The 15,807-nt window shown below is 40.5% G+C and overlaps 1 long non-coding RNA gene across 2 annotated transcripts in view; it reads right to left on the bottom strand.

Annotated features, from left to right (window-relative positions):
• Positions 1 to 15,807, bottom strand: part of LOC146655910 (uncharacterized) — a 46,256-nt gene that overhangs the window by 8,256 nt on the left and 22,193 nt on the right. The gene's annotated exons all lie outside the window — the stretch shown is intronic.

Raw genomic sequence — 15,807 nt, 5'->3', positions numbered from 1 at the left:
TGCTCTCTCAGACACTCAGGGAAACATTTTAATGAGACAAAACTGACTAGTATGAGTCATAGCACTAATAATAATATTGCTATGACTAGAAATAGTAGTATTTGTGTTTTATTAAGTTGGATAACACCGTGTTTTTCACGGGAAGAGCTTCAGTGTGCTATAACACTCCTATAGGGCTTAAATCTTCGACTCTCCAGCATTTGACTCTAGAACTGAAGAAGCTTCTTGGATGAGAGGTGAAACGTCTTCAAGCAACTTAAGGAAGTCCAGACGCTTTTCTTTCCAAGCTTGTTAGACCACGATGACCTGGATGACTGAGAACCTTCACAGACGTAAATACCAGTGGCACGCATAGCAGAAAGGCAAGCCAAAATGCACATATGCATTTTAACAGAGACTTAAGCGCAATTATGCATCAGGGGCGTAATTTCCAGGGGGGTTGGGGGGTTATGACATTGTTAATTATCTTACATAAATAGGCTGTTGATTTTCTTTACTTATTTTAGGTATTACCAGCAAAATAGTTGCATGTTTAATCATCTGGGAATTTACCCAAATGTTCAGCACAAAGTTACGCCGATGGGTGTGGTGGTCCTACACTTCTCTAATCAAACACAAGCAGTATTAAGCCTGCTTCCAGAGACAGTAGCCAACTACACCCACAAGATGGCATTAATGTAAACAATGGATGCAAACAGGTGAGACACTTTATGACAGAATGCTATCTGAGACTAAAGGAGAGACGTTACTTGATTTCAACGGACAAGCAGTACTGGCCTTGCTTGCCACTCTTACGCACACTGTTATGAAGATAAATAAATAATCTTAAACTGGCCTGATGTAAAAACAGTTAAAATACATTTTGTTTCAACAGCATATCTACAGGAGCTAGAGATCAAATTTGAAAAAAAAAAAAACCCCAAACAAAAACAAAACAATCTACAAGCTTAGTTAAATCCTTAAAAAATAGTACTTAGGACCAGGCTTTATTATTTAAAACTGCAACCTGATTTTGGTTTCTTGGCTGGCAGCCTGATGAAGGTAGATTATAATTTACTCTGATTGTGGGCAAATAACTGTGGAGGCAACTGTGGCACCAAGCGGATTAATTCCAAGAAGTGAATGAATCTGAGCTTGTTGAACTACCCTTGAGAAGGTTAAGATGTAGTGAAGAGGTTGTGGGGATAAATGAGGATATTGAAATTGCAGCTAATGGCAAGAAAAACCTTTTTACTTGGAAAAGAAATGCCAGATATAGACACAAAATCCATCTGGTGTTTAATTGTGTGAAATAAACTGTCATTCTTTTACATACACCTGTATGTAATGCTGTTAGCAACACTTTGAGAATCAGCAGATGGTAAAGGGCTAAAAGCCACTGTGAAGGTTTGTGATTTAGATAGGCATAATGCACTCTTGGCAAAAGGAGCTCTTCGGAGCAGAGGTGAGCACATTATAGATGATGCATAGCAGGAGGGGCTCAAGTTTCTGACTCAAAACTTTCAGTCAATTTATCACACCTCTCTCTTGCTATGAATCATGAAGATATTCGTCTTAATATATCATTGCCAAAGTAATTGAAGAGGTCTATAACACAAGATGTCTTAATATTTTATAAAACAACTGCTAAACGTTATGTGAAATAGAGAAACATATAGATTTTATTGGGTGGAAATCTCATGCTGTGACAGTAAGTCAAGTGTATGAGTGAAAAGCAAACAGTTTCTCCAAACTAGTTCCAGCTTTCTGCTCTGTAGAGAGAAACGAGACCTCGAAATAAATCTAATAAGTGCTCTCCTCGACTGGCTGTGCAATAAGCATGCCTCTTTACACTCTGTCTCTGTCTAAGAGTCAAGGTGATGCCAGAGTTTGGGGGGGGGGGGGGGGTTGTACTGACTCTTCTTCACCAAATCACTCATTAAAAATAATGTAAAAGCCGGGGAGTCCAGCAAGACACAGAGCCCCTGCCTGCTCCGTGGGCTGGGAGGATCCTTCCCTTGAGGGCAGTTGATCCAACAAAAACTACAAAGTGTCAGCTAGTAGAGCAGTGCCCTGAGGGTACTTGAATTGAGTAGACACTCAGATGCCTCTATTTCTTTCATGATAAAGATTTGATAAAGCTTTATTTTCAAGAAAATGAGACCAAAATTAGGTTCTTTTTGGTGCTGGAGGGATCACGGAATTGGGAAATGGTTTCTTTTCTAAATGCAGGGCAGAATAACCTGTGCTCCTTCTCAGCATCCTTTTTGAGCATTTTAGGCTCAGAAATGTAGGGCAGACAGACCTCATTTACAATCCCACCCACCCTCCCCCCCTTGCTGCATCTTTTGGACTAAAAGGAGGTGTTGAAATACGACGGGCTTTTCCTCTGTATCTCCTCCTCTCCTAGCAAAGCAGGACTAAATGCCTATGCAAAACTCAAACACACACACACACACACACACACACACACACACACACACACACACACACACACACACACACACACACACACACACACACACACACAAAGCTGAAACAATGGCATCTTTCTCTCGCAAAGGAGGGCTTAAGCAGAAATTGTATTAGTGAATAATTCTTCTAAATCTCTTGTCACTCGTAGCACATAGATTAAAAAACACCTACTCAAGGCAAGTTTCTTCACACAGAAAATCTCTCAGTGCAACTGCTCCTTCTCTGTGGCTCCATGTGAATCTGTCAGTTTTCTCCCACCTAGCCAGCACCAAAAGTCTCTAGCGCAAGACAATGGAGATTGCAATGGGTGGTCGAAATCGCTGCATTGGCCTGGCACCCGTCTTGTTTTCAATTTATTTAAATATGCACCAGAGCTGTACAGTAGCCAAAATACACACTGTTTATGTTTATGGATGCCTCAGAGTGCTCGTGCCTTTGGGTGGCGTCCCTCTGCCTCATGCAGGACTGCCAGAACTGAGTGACCCAAATACATTGTTTGGAGTAGCAGTAGCACATTTCTCACTGAAAAAGTGAGTCATGCATCAAGAGCCAAATTAGATGTTTTACTTGTGAAGCTAATTTAGGACATCATTCATGTTTACTGTATTCCTATTATGAGGTCTTTAAAGAGTAATTTTCATACCGCACAGCTCACAGATGAACATGATATATATCTGATGGGCCTCTGAACTTTTTCTATGATTGCCATTTCATTGGTAACCACCTGCTGAGACTTGATTAATATTGCTTAGGTTTTTAAATATCACTCCCCAGTCTGTACTTCATTTTGGAACAAATCCTCTCTCCTGTATTCCCTCTCTCCCTTGCTGGATTTATGCAACAGAAATTTCTGCTTTTTTCAAAAAGTCCCTTATTACTACTGTTTTGGAACTGAATCTCCCAGCCCATTGGAATTTCAAAGCGCTCTCAATCTCTCCGAGCTGCAACCCCACCCCCTAAAAAACACATCAACCATCTTGCATCTTCTTCAGCTTAACGATGGAGGATAGTAGTGCTGCGCGAGCCAGCGGGCTTCTTTCTCCAGCCAAAAAAGCACATGAAAGAGAAAATATCTCAACAGTATTATGACCTCACATTTCTCTTGTACGTCAAATTAGAAATTCATTGTTATTTTACACATCACTAACCGGAACCCAGTTGATATTGATGGTGATAACCATCGCAGATTACAGATGAAGACAAGGGGATAGTCTCCAAACTAAATGAACCCTCTTCTGTAATGTCCTAGCACGAGGTGAAGATATTACTGAGTCAGTTTATTTTAGAAAAACAGGAAATTAAGACAGTCAGTTTTAATTTGCAACACTATTGATTATGTCAACTCATAGCTTCGTAGGCACGGAAGGTCTGGGAAGGTTCATATTTCTCAGCATGTTAACGTGTTATGTATGAGGCTATCTTGCAAAAAATTGTCATATTTTGGAGAAATACCTATACTTGTTGGAGAAACTGTGTAAGGAATGAACAGTATGTTTAAGTTAAATAACTAATATCTCAATTTCCTGACCAAGGGGTAAATAATTCCAACATATAAGTGTTGTGAATGCAAGTATAGCATTGTATTTACTACCACTGTTGTGCAAGTTCACACTTAGAAAGAGTGAGCTCTTTTTTAATTAAGCTGCTTTGAACTGGTCTATTTTCAGCCGATCCTCCTCCACCTATCTTTGCAGCCCCGCAGTCATCGACAGTAAGCAGATTTAATGAACTGCATACATAATGGTCAGAGACAGACAACTTTTAAAAGCCAGGGAAATGCGAGTATGTTTTACTACTTAAACAACGTGTCTCATAATGCAGGACAACTCATGGGAGATTACTGTACTAATGTAATACAGATCTAAAGAAACACTGTTGGTGTTTGCTCATGGCCTTAGCCTTTGTTAATGGTTTGGTGGCAAACACTATTTATTCAGTTCACAGTTCACTGAAAACTCTTTTTAAAGCGTTCATGCACAGCACTGTTTACCACTCACATTAGTTAGTCCTTGCAGTGGCAGAGGTGGAAAATCAGGACTCTGGAGTGCCGGGAAGGAAGCCACAAGGCTGTAAATCAGAGCAGTCAGACACCAGCCAGGTAATAACAGATTGGGCTGACAGAGCCAGCAGGGGGTCAACCAGGAGGGAAGACTTTGAATTTGGCAGGAGGTCAACCAGCGAGCAGTCGATTCTGGGGCAACAGAGCTATAGGCCAAGAAGAAAAAAATGAGTCAGCCAACTCTCATACAGAGGCGTCGGTCGACTCAGACACAGTTTCAAGAACAGGGGCAAAATGAGATGATTTGAACTCAGGAACAGATTTTGAGTTGATTGAATCAGAGATTGAAAACATTTTGGGCAATCCATGAGGAGACAGGAGCTGGAGGGACATTTGCCATGGACAAGATCAAAAGCAAAAGCAGCATCAGTCTACCTGGAAGAAAGTGAGAAGTCAACCTGAACAGGATCAAGAGAGTAGAAAAATCCATAGATGCTGGCTTGAAAATGAGAAACCTTCTTTAGTCTAAACTCTGTGACACATTGTCTCAATGATTTAAATTCCTGGGTGGTAAATCTGCACCTCTTATCAGTATAAACATGCCTTGACAGGTGTAGTATCAGTATGGGAGGCCAGGGTTGGCAAACAATCAATTGTGCTTCTTGCTAAAGACTGGTGGGTTGGAATTACAATCACTTATCTTCTGCATACCGGTATGCAATTCATCAAACTCATTATTCACATAGAGAATAGCTGCAAAATAAACAGCTGAATCTCCTCCAGTGTTCTCATAGTTGTCCTCAGTGAAGAATTTCACGATTTCTCGATAGCCTCGATGGTCGAGATTTCTGTACGTCCAGTCAGTCAGAGTTGATTTACGACCCTGTTAATGTTCCTCATCTACCTCAGCTCATTACTGCTATGCATAGGGTTTGGAATACTTGTACAATGGTAAAAGCTGTAATGATAATAAAACAAAACCATCCTCTGCACACTGAATGATTAATGGGTGCTGTCACTCATGGTGCAATATTAGTGCAGCCATTTACCAAGAGCTTGTTTCTCTCTAAGAGCTCTTGAGACAAGATGGCACATGGTGCTAACGTTATTTGGCTCTCACACACTGTAAGGTACTGTCAGGCACTTAAATATCACAAGTATCTTGTTTCCCAGTTGTTTAAATTGCTGTTGTACATGCACTAGCGCGAAGACTACCTGCCAAATAATAGCTGATAATACTTTTATAATAATAGCAGCATGCAAGAGAAAGTTTTCCCCAGTGGACTCTGCAAACTTTATCACATCAAGTTGAACCACTCTATTCTCAGCAAACACAGAAATAAACACACACACACACACACACACACACACACACACACACACACACACACACACACACACACACACACACACACACACACACACACACACACACACACACAATCTGACCTCATTGAGCTAACTAAGGAGCAGTCCTCACGAAGAAAGGTGAGTCAGGGCTGTACGGTTTCTGCCATTTATAAACAACTTCCCCAAATTAGCCAGGTCCCCTGTGAGGAGAATGAGGAAGTATGGCACTGGATACTTACTGTATGTGTGGATGGAGAATCTACCAAGCTCACTGTCTTTGAAAAGGAAGAAACGGACAACTGTACTGTCTTGGTTACCTGCAGTCGCCCTCAGCCCTCAGAACAGTAATAATGGTCCCAGATAGGGTGTCTTCTTCGCTTGCGTGAGGCTTTTGCTTTAGTTTCGATACTCACGTCAGAAAGTTATTTGTAATCATCTCAGAGCTCATGTATAAAAAACAATAATTTCCAAACATAACTACACAGAAGCATGAACACAGAACAATTCCTAAGTAAGAGGGCTGCGTACAAAGCGACCTTCACAGGGGAACAATGCATGCGAAACCTTGTCTTTGAGTTAAGACTGTGAGCACTTTAATTAATGGCTTTTGTTTCTGTAAACAGAAGTAACCTCAAGGGGGTATAGAAATATTTTATATGGGTAATATCTGTGCTCGATTACTCAGACCGAGGAAACCACAGAGAGGCAAGAGCGAACAAAGAAAGCCATCAATAATTTCAAGTCTAATAAGAGTGAAGACAAATTGCTGTCCTAGTCAGAGTCTTTTACACTGGCTAACGATATGATCTTTAGTTTCATACTCATCATAATACAATGTTCCTTTCTCAGCTCTATGCTCCATTAAAAAATAGATTTTTTTTCAGTGAGGGAACCTCTAACCTCATTCGTTTTACTGAAAGAATCACAGTCATCAACGTTGACTTAGAACCTCCTGCAGTTTTATTTTCTACTTCTTGCAATCTGTTTTGTTTTAGTGGCTCAATATTACCCCGTGTGTGAGTCCATCAAAATTTATTCTGGAGTAGACAGGTTAACAAAAAGCCTTTTAGGGAAATGTGTGGTCTAATTAGCTCATCAAAACATAGCATCCGAGAGTGGCACAAACTTTACTGCCACTATCATCTGAGCATTGGCTGTAAATAAGGAAAATTGCTCATAGGGGAAACACAAACAATATTCATAATGTTACATATTTTGTTGAAGGTTGCATCGACATTAAAAACACAATAAAATCCTGAGCCGTATATGGTAACTTAAACAGACGTCCAACTGACCTCTCTGTAAGGTTGTAGAACATGTGGATTTCTTCCAGCCAATAAGTTTATTGAATTTGGCCAATCAGCAGTAGCCAGGAGCATTTCAAACTTGTTTTCAACTTCAAAATGTCATTTTGCACCCCTACCTACTCACGTCACCACAACTACATACACTTCCGGTCGAGTGAACGCTGGTGCGCTTGGCTGCCGCTGCTCACCGGTTATTACTATTACTATTTTTATTATAATTTTTTTTCAGTTGCTGACGGCAATATGAACCAAGTATCTAAGGCGCAACCCTGTTTTGACTTGTTTTCGCAATATCTGCGGGCTTCTATTGCTTGCGCTGCAGCTGTCAGCTGGTTGTTCGGTCCCTCCGTTTGTGTTCAGTGCTCGGCCCTGATTAAGATGCGGATCCACAGGGTGTTAGTGTGGCTCGTGCTCACCTGGGTTTTTTTTTATCCATCATCAGTGACACTAACTCAATATTTTCCATCTGGTCCAAAACTCGTCGTCCTCCCTGCAAGACTGACCGGGGTGTTGACCACAGTGTGCTGGCCCACCTAGCTAGATCAACTAGGCCTACTGTCCAGCATGGCAACTCCAGCATCAACTTTGGTCTATTAAACATCCGCTCTCTCACTGGTAAGGGACATCTCGTCCATGATCTCCTCTGTGATCGTAAGTTGGACTGTCTTTGCTTGACTGAAACATGGCAACAACTTTGTTTCTCTCAACGACTCCACTCCATCTGAGTTTGTTTACACCTGTCAACCTCGCATTTCGGGAAGGGCGGAGGTCTCGCGATAATTCACCGGAAGCACTGGAAAGTACTCCGTCTCTGCCCCTCCCTCCCATTCATTTGAATACATTGCACTACAGCTCCTTGGATCTACCCCCACCATCATATGTACTGTTTATCGGCCACCTAAGCCACACAAGGAGTTTTTAAATGAATTTGGTCTGTTGTTCTGGCATTACCCCCACCCATTGTAAAGCCACATTGTTTCCCCAGTCTGATCATATGTTTATGTCTTTTGATGCGAACATAACCACTTCCAAAACCCGTATCTCTTGTAATATCACTTTTAGGAAAATTAGTAATATCAACCCAGCTGTTTTTTCATCTGCCGTCCATGACCTTCCATCTCTCCACAGCTCCTCAACCCCTCATGAACTCGTTTGTCATTATAATGTCAACCTTCATAACCTTCTTAACATATTTGCTCCCCTTAAACATCGAACTGTCTCATTTTCCCGTTCAGCTCCATGGTTTACCTCCGACCTGCGTCACCTTAAAGCTAAAGGACGCCAACTCGAATGTGTATTCAAGAAAACCGGACTTACTGTACATAAAGAAATGCACAATGATCATGTTTTGTTCTATAAGGACTGCATTACCTCAGCCAAATCTGCTTACTACTCTGGTTTAATTAGTTCTAACTCCAGGTCCCTCTATTCATTGTTCAGTAAAATTACAAAATCTCCAGACACATTCCCCTCCCACATGTATTCTGCTGATTTTTGCAATTCTCTTGTCTCTTTTTTCACTTGTAAAATCTCAGACATTCACTGTCAACTTAACTCTTTAGGAGCTCCTGACTCTGAAGTAGACTTCCTGGTCCCCCCACTGTCTTCCAGTCAGTTATTTTCAAGCTTTACTCTTCCCTCCATAACTGATGTATCTAATCTCATTAAAAAATCTAAGTCATCCACCTGTCAACTTGACCCTCTTCCTACTGTGTTAGTTAAAGCCTGTCTTCCCTCGTTAGCACCTCTCATAACCAATATCATTCATTCCTCCCTGAACACTGGAACTGTTCCTGAAGCACTGAAAAAGGCTTCTGCTATCCCAATTCTCAAAAAGCCTGGTGCAGACCCCAATAACTTTGATAATCTTCGCCCTATATCAAATCTCCCCTTTATTTCAAAAATTCTTGAAAAAGTTGTCGCCACCCAGCTTCATTTACTTCTCAATGACCATAATCTCTATGAACAATTTCAATCTGGTTTCCGCCCCAATCATAGCACAGAAGGATTACCATTGACCTTCTGATGGCAGCTGATTCTGGTCTCCTATCCATCCTCATCCTTCTTGATCTTAGTGTGGCGTTTGATACCATTTCTCACAATATTCTCCTGAACTGGTTAGCTTCCATTGGTATTAGTCACACCCCACTTACCTGGTTTACCTCCTATCTCTCAGAGCGCACTCAGTTTATCCAATTTAAATCCCATTCTTCAACTCTCTATCCTGTTTCTGCTGGTGTGCCCCAGGGTTCAGTATTAGGGCCTCTTATATCCATTACTTACATGCTCCCTCTTGGTCATATATTCCGAAAATATAATATAAACTTTCACTGTAATGCCTATGACACCCAGCTCTACCTTTCTTCTAAACCCAATTCATCCCTCCCACCTACTTCCCTCTCAAACTGTCTTACTGAGATTAGATCCTGGTTCTCCTCCAATTTTCTCAAACTTAACAGTAATAAAACTGAAGTTTTACTTGTTGGTACACCATCTATCTTAACCAAATCCCACAGTTTTTCCATTAACATTGAAAATTCTCCCACCCTTCCCTCCCCTCAGGTTAAGAGTTTGGGTATCATACTTGATAATACTCTTTCATTCCAGTCTCACATTAATTACATAACCCGGTCTGCTTACTTCCACTTACGTAATATTAACCGACTCCGTCCCTTCCTTACTCCCCATGCTGCTGCCATCCTTGTCCATAGTCTTATTACGTCCCGTATTGATTACTGTAATTCCCTCCTATTTGGTCTCCCTAAAAGGTCCCTTCATAAACTCCAACTTCTTCAAAATTCTGCAGCTCGGGTCATAACTTGCACTCCGTCAAGAGCTCATATTACCCCAGTTCTTCAGCAGCTTCACTGGTTGCCTGTAGAAGCCAGGATAAATTTTAAAATCTTACTTCTTACATACAAGTGTATCCATAAATCTGCTCCTTCATATTTGTGTGACCTGCTCCATATCACCACTGTTTCCCGCCTTCTCAGATCATCATCCGCTATTCATCTTACTGTTCCGTCCTCACACCTTATTACTGTGGGGAACAGAGCTTTCAGTCGCTCTGCTCCTCGGCTCTGGAACTCTCTTCCTCCTGCACTAAGAAATATTGACTCCCTCTCCGTATTTAAGACACAGCTCAAAACACATCTGTTTAAACTGGCTTATTCGCTTTAATGCTGATTTTATCTGTTGTCACGCTCTGTTTTGTAATTTTAACTTATTTTATGTATTTTATGACTATTGTTCCTTTTATTCATTTTGTTTTTTGTAAGGTGACATTGGGTTTCTGAAAGGCGCCCTCAAATAAAATGCATTATTATTATTATTATTATTATTATTATTATTACAGTCATGACATTGCGATTAACGGTGCTGATTAAACACATATATGGTAGAATAGTGGTTGCATCATTCATCATAATGTAGTTATAAAGTACACTAGATGTTCATTACACAATGATGCAATAATAAATACATTCATTTATAGAGACCTTAAACTGTGAAATGTGCGATTTGTTTTCCTTAATTGTATGACCTCAGCAGTTGTTATTATATTTATATGACACAGAGTGCTTAACAAATTTATTAGGCCACCTGTCTTAAAAACAAGAAAATACAGATTTTGTAGAGATCTCTCAAAACTTTGTTATAAACTAAAAAAAGATACAATTATATTGTTATTTGTTAGTCAAATAACAAGTTGACTTCATATTTTCATACCCAAATTTATACACTGGAATTTTCTGAGAAGCAACCACTGCAGCTCAGGAGGTGTGGAGTGGATCGTCTACCAGTCAGAAGGTCGGGAGCAAGATCCCTGCCTCCTCCGGTCTGCATGTTGAAGTATCCTCGGGCAAGATGTTGAATTGCGTTGAGTTGCTCCCAATGCATCCAACAGATGCATATGTGTGTGTATGAAGATTAGTCAAGGTGCTAAAAAAGCACTTGTATGAATATGTGTGTTACTGGGCAAGTGAGGCTTGTTGTGAAAATTGCTTTTAGTGCTCAGTTAGAGTAGAAGAGCACTATATTAGTATCTGTTAATTTAACATTTAAAACTAATTTTTGTGTTCAGGAATGTCAGTGCAGCATTGAAAATATCATTTTGTTTTAAAGGCTTGCACATAGTGAATTATTCATTACAGAACATAAACAAATATTTGTTTTATTGTTATATTTATTTATTTTGCCTTAAATATCTAAGGTTGAAATTCTGATTTTCCGAATATTTCAGTGAATGCACCAAATAAAAGGATATTTACTAAAAATTGTTCCAAATGTCAGTAATTGTTTGCTGGTTGTGTCCAAGTTTTTTATGTGTGTTTTTTTTTCACCCCTTCACCCACCTTCAACATTTCGGTCTCCAGATGTTGTACACAGTATTATTAATCCATTATTATTTTCAGCTGCAGCACATTAGCTACCCACTTACAATGATGTCAGACCTTGACACTGATAGCGTGCTTACTTATCTTTACTGTAATAATATGAGGATGTGACGGATGATTGTGTCACATGCTGCCCACCATGAGCTTTGTCATTATTAGTGAAGGGTGAAAATTTGTGCTGCTGTTCCAAGTGTCAGCAGATTTTAAAACACCTACACTTGTCATACAGGGATAAAACTCTCAAGAACACATCTATAATTTTACTTTTTAATAAAAAGGGATGTCTGATGAAAGCTGATTCAAACTGCGAAAAAAAAAAAACTTGACATTTATCCTCTAAGATCTAATTCATTATTAATGTCAAGTGAATCCTTCTTTCTTTTCTTTGTCTAGGGAGTTTGTGCTGGACGGGTCGCAGCGGGAAATATTATTTGCATGTGTTTCATCTCACATGTCCCAAGCTGTGCTTCACACTAAAGGCATTATGAGCCATGAATGATGATGCATTGTTCTGCCATGCACACACACACACCCACACACACCTGTTCTCACACGGTGGGAGGCTCACATAAAAACAAATCTATGCTCATGAAAGGGTATGATAGGCCCTGTCACTTGTGTTTTCTGTGTCAGGCATCGTTTAGAGAGATATAAACAACCACCTTGTTACACTGCATAATATCCCTTAGAGCCTGGATTTGACTCTCTTCCGTGGATGCGTTAAGAAAATTGCAAATAATTTGCGGTGTTTGTTGTTGCTCCTTGGAGGAGAGGTGAGGTGGACAGGTTTGTAAGTCAAGGCTTTTGAACACGCTGATTAAAATGTCTTTCTGTGGATTTCCTGATTGTGGTAACAATGTGGCAATCGCTCTCTTCCTCTTGGTTGTAAAGCCCACCCACATGGGATTGCGAGCGAGATCAATCAAATGCAAATACTGTTAGATCCAGGTCTGCTTTGTTGTAATGAATTCTCTGTCTACTCTGCTTTGTCTCAGATTTGACCTGATGTCATGTCAAATAACGCAAAGATGCCAGCAAACGCTGCTGCATTTCCTCTGCCAGCCATTATATCATAGCTAGAGGTGCTGAAGTGACCTGTATCTGCTCTGGTATGGTTGTCTAGTGGACAGCGAGGGGGCAGGGGCCATTTGCTCTATCTCCCCCCTTCTGATTTAATCGCCCCACAGGGACCTGCTTAGGCTATCCACTTCATGATTCCCATTTGGTGGTTAGAACCCTGATGGGGGTGTTTAAGGCTTAACGTCCCCATTTGTTTTCCTGTAGGTAATCGATGGCAGACTCAGGGTTACAGCTAATGTGATTTATGTGTCCTATTTCCACTGTTATGCTTCATGTACAAATTGTCTTCGGTGAAGTAAATTCCCCAATCTTCTCCCAGCTTGCTGACACTGAATACCGGCTGCCAAACCCAAACGATTAATCCATGTTTGTGTCCAGGTCCTTTTGATTTTTTCCTCTTAAACAATCTGCAAATCATGACATACTGTAACAGTGAAACTTGAGTCGCCCCTTATCACTCATCTTTATGTACAATGAGCTAAAATTTCAAAGATTTCACCCACACGTCTTGTAGAAACATCGTTTTAAGCCTCACGTTAATGGGAAGGTGTTTCTATTTGGATTCGGTGCAGAGCAGCACAGTGAAATTAATCATACCCCACTCTTGACTCTTAAGTAAATCATCTGCAGTCGAAACACAAAGCAAATCTAATCAGCCTATTCATTCAGTGATGCATACCCTTGTGATTATGCCACTACCTGCAGCACTTAGGTGCACATTAATACCCTCTTTCAGTGTTGCTCTGGGGGAACATTGATGCAATTAATATGAATTGTGTGAGAAAACGGCATACTGTGTTTAAATGTCGGACAATAAAACCTTAATCAAGTGGACGTATGTGCTGTATCTTTGTAATAACTTTGAGTAAAAACCTTGTAGATATTTTCTTCTTGCAAAAATATCCTAATATCGCCCATCGACTGTCGACTGTCGGGGAATTAGGTGAGAGAGGGGTCCACAAACAGTGGCCACAAATGGGAAAGTAAAGAAAGTAAAGCTGCTTCTTGAGCTACGAATTGCAATCAGCCATAAGGAGAGTCTCCTCTTGAAAGCACATTTTCTTATAGCTCCATTGTTTAGAAAACACACTTTATGTGTTATTTAAGCTGAGTTCAAGGTACAATGTGCAGCGGTGAATTCCTCCCATGATATCTCTTTTGACAAGATGAGAAAACACGTTTCTTAAGCTGCTGCACTCGGTTGTCAAGGGAACATTTCTGAAAAATGGAGTGTTATGCTCTGAGAAAGCATGCTCAAATATTTGCATAAAGCCAAATACCATGTTTAGAGACAAACAGATTGAACTGCAGGTCCAAAAGATGAGATGACGAGGCCCCTGCTGTAGCCATTCCATTGCTTTTCTCTTTTTGTGCCTTCTGATAGTTGATTGTCAATGCTGATGCTAGACAATATTATGGAGAATGTGACTGGGGGTTTATTGTCTGCTATCTGTTGTGTTAGCTGCCTGGAGCTGAACTGTGATGATGCAGTGTCCCTGTCCAAGAGCCAAGGACAGTCCTCTGCAAGAGGCTGAGCAGACTCTGATGGACGAAGGAGAGAGGGCACAAGAGGACAGAAGACTTCTGAAGCACTCTTGGCATCAAATATAACATCCTGCTTGTATAACAGTATAATTACATTAATCAAGACTGAGATCTTTGACAGCAGCTGACAGTAAAAAAAACAACAACCCCCCAGCATAAACACGTGTGTAAATCAGCTTTCTATAAAAGCGACAGTGATGTGATATCCTCACAGATTTAATGATGACAATACATAAATGCTGAGCATTTATAAGATAAGATAAGATAAGATAAGATAAGATAAGATAAGATAACCTTTATTAGTCCCACACGTGGGAAATTTGTTTTGTCACAGCAGGAAGTGGACAGTGCAAAAGTTATGACGCAAAAATAACTGAAGATAGAGAGCAGATGTGACTCAGTCTGAGCCCAGGTTAACTGCCTTGTTTAATGGAGAAGTTATATAGTCTTGGACTCCATTAGATATATAACAAAAGGCATGTAAATGAAGATATAAATTATATATTAGTGGACGAGATGTGGGAGGAATAAGAAAGAGGAGAACACGCGGTGTATCAATCTCCATACTGATTCTAGGGGGAGTGAACCTATTAAGATCACAGGGCTGTTCCCGAGCGGTATAGGCAAACCATCTACTGATTTACATTACAATTCAGGCGTTCAGCCGACACTGATACCCATGTGGCTTTGAGTGAAATAGTGTAGCAGGTGTAGCACCTACCGTAAGTGCCCTGCTCATGGACACATTTCTGTTAGTGTGTGTCTGCTGCCTGTTGTGGGGATCAAACTTGTGACCTTTTCCTCAAACAACCACCCAGCCGCCATCTTTAATAATCAGTTAAATATGTTGCAGTAGCATTTTGTACCAGCTGGTATTAAACTGATGACTGCAATGTGTTGTGATTGTCAAAATGCATTAAAATGTTGTGGATGGAACATCAACTTTACAGTTTGCAAAGAAGGGTATAATTCATCATCATGGCCCAATTATGGTCGATAAATCCAGAGGAAATAGTCAATAAGAAATCTGTTGAAAGGCAAATGGCTGCTTCACTTGACTTCTTTTTCAGACCTCCATATGCTTCCATGATAAAGGCATGATAGAAGTTATAAACAGCCGTGGTTGCAGGTGTCAGCTGATGCGCAGCTGGTAATTCTGTAACCATATCCATTTGAGTGCAAAAAAGAAAAAAACAACAAATAAAAAAAATCAGCATGATTGATTGCAATTATGTTTTGTTGTCATTCCAGAGTCGGATGAAAAGTGCAGCCACGGTTGCATAGAAGACCAATAGTTTTTGACTCTTCAATAACCGCAATTCATGAAGTGAGCAGTAAATGGCTTCATACTGTACTAATGAAAGCAGTTTGGTTCCTCTGAGGGAGGATTATCCCTAATTGGCCCAGCTGGATAAACAGAGCTGGTGGTGTTAGCATACTGCATGGCAAAGCAAACACACCAACCTATTCCTACCTTTCTAAAAAAATTAACTTTCTTTTTTTTTTAGAAAGGTATTATCTCCAAGCCCAGGCATTATTACATCTCAGGGGATAAAAATGTTTCCTTTGACATTTGGGCCCACCCAGCACATCTCCCGGTGTTCCTTTTTCCTCTCCTCAGTTCGTGTCATCCTTCCTCCTCGTCACTTTTCCCTCCCTTTCTTTTTCTCTACGTCTG

The sequence above is a fragment of the Rhamphochromis longiceps genome, linkage group LG13 (genome assembly GCF_057381845.1).
Source record: "Rhamphochromis longiceps isolate RC_006_pf linkage group LG13, R_longiceps_female_GT1.1, whole genome shotgun sequence".
NCBI classification, from domain to species: Eukaryota; Metazoa; Chordata; class Actinopteri; order Cichliformes; family Cichlidae; genus Rhamphochromis; species Rhamphochromis longiceps.
The sequence above is the reverse complement of the archived record's forward strand: the minus strand, read 5'-3'. Positions and strand labels throughout refer to the sequence as shown.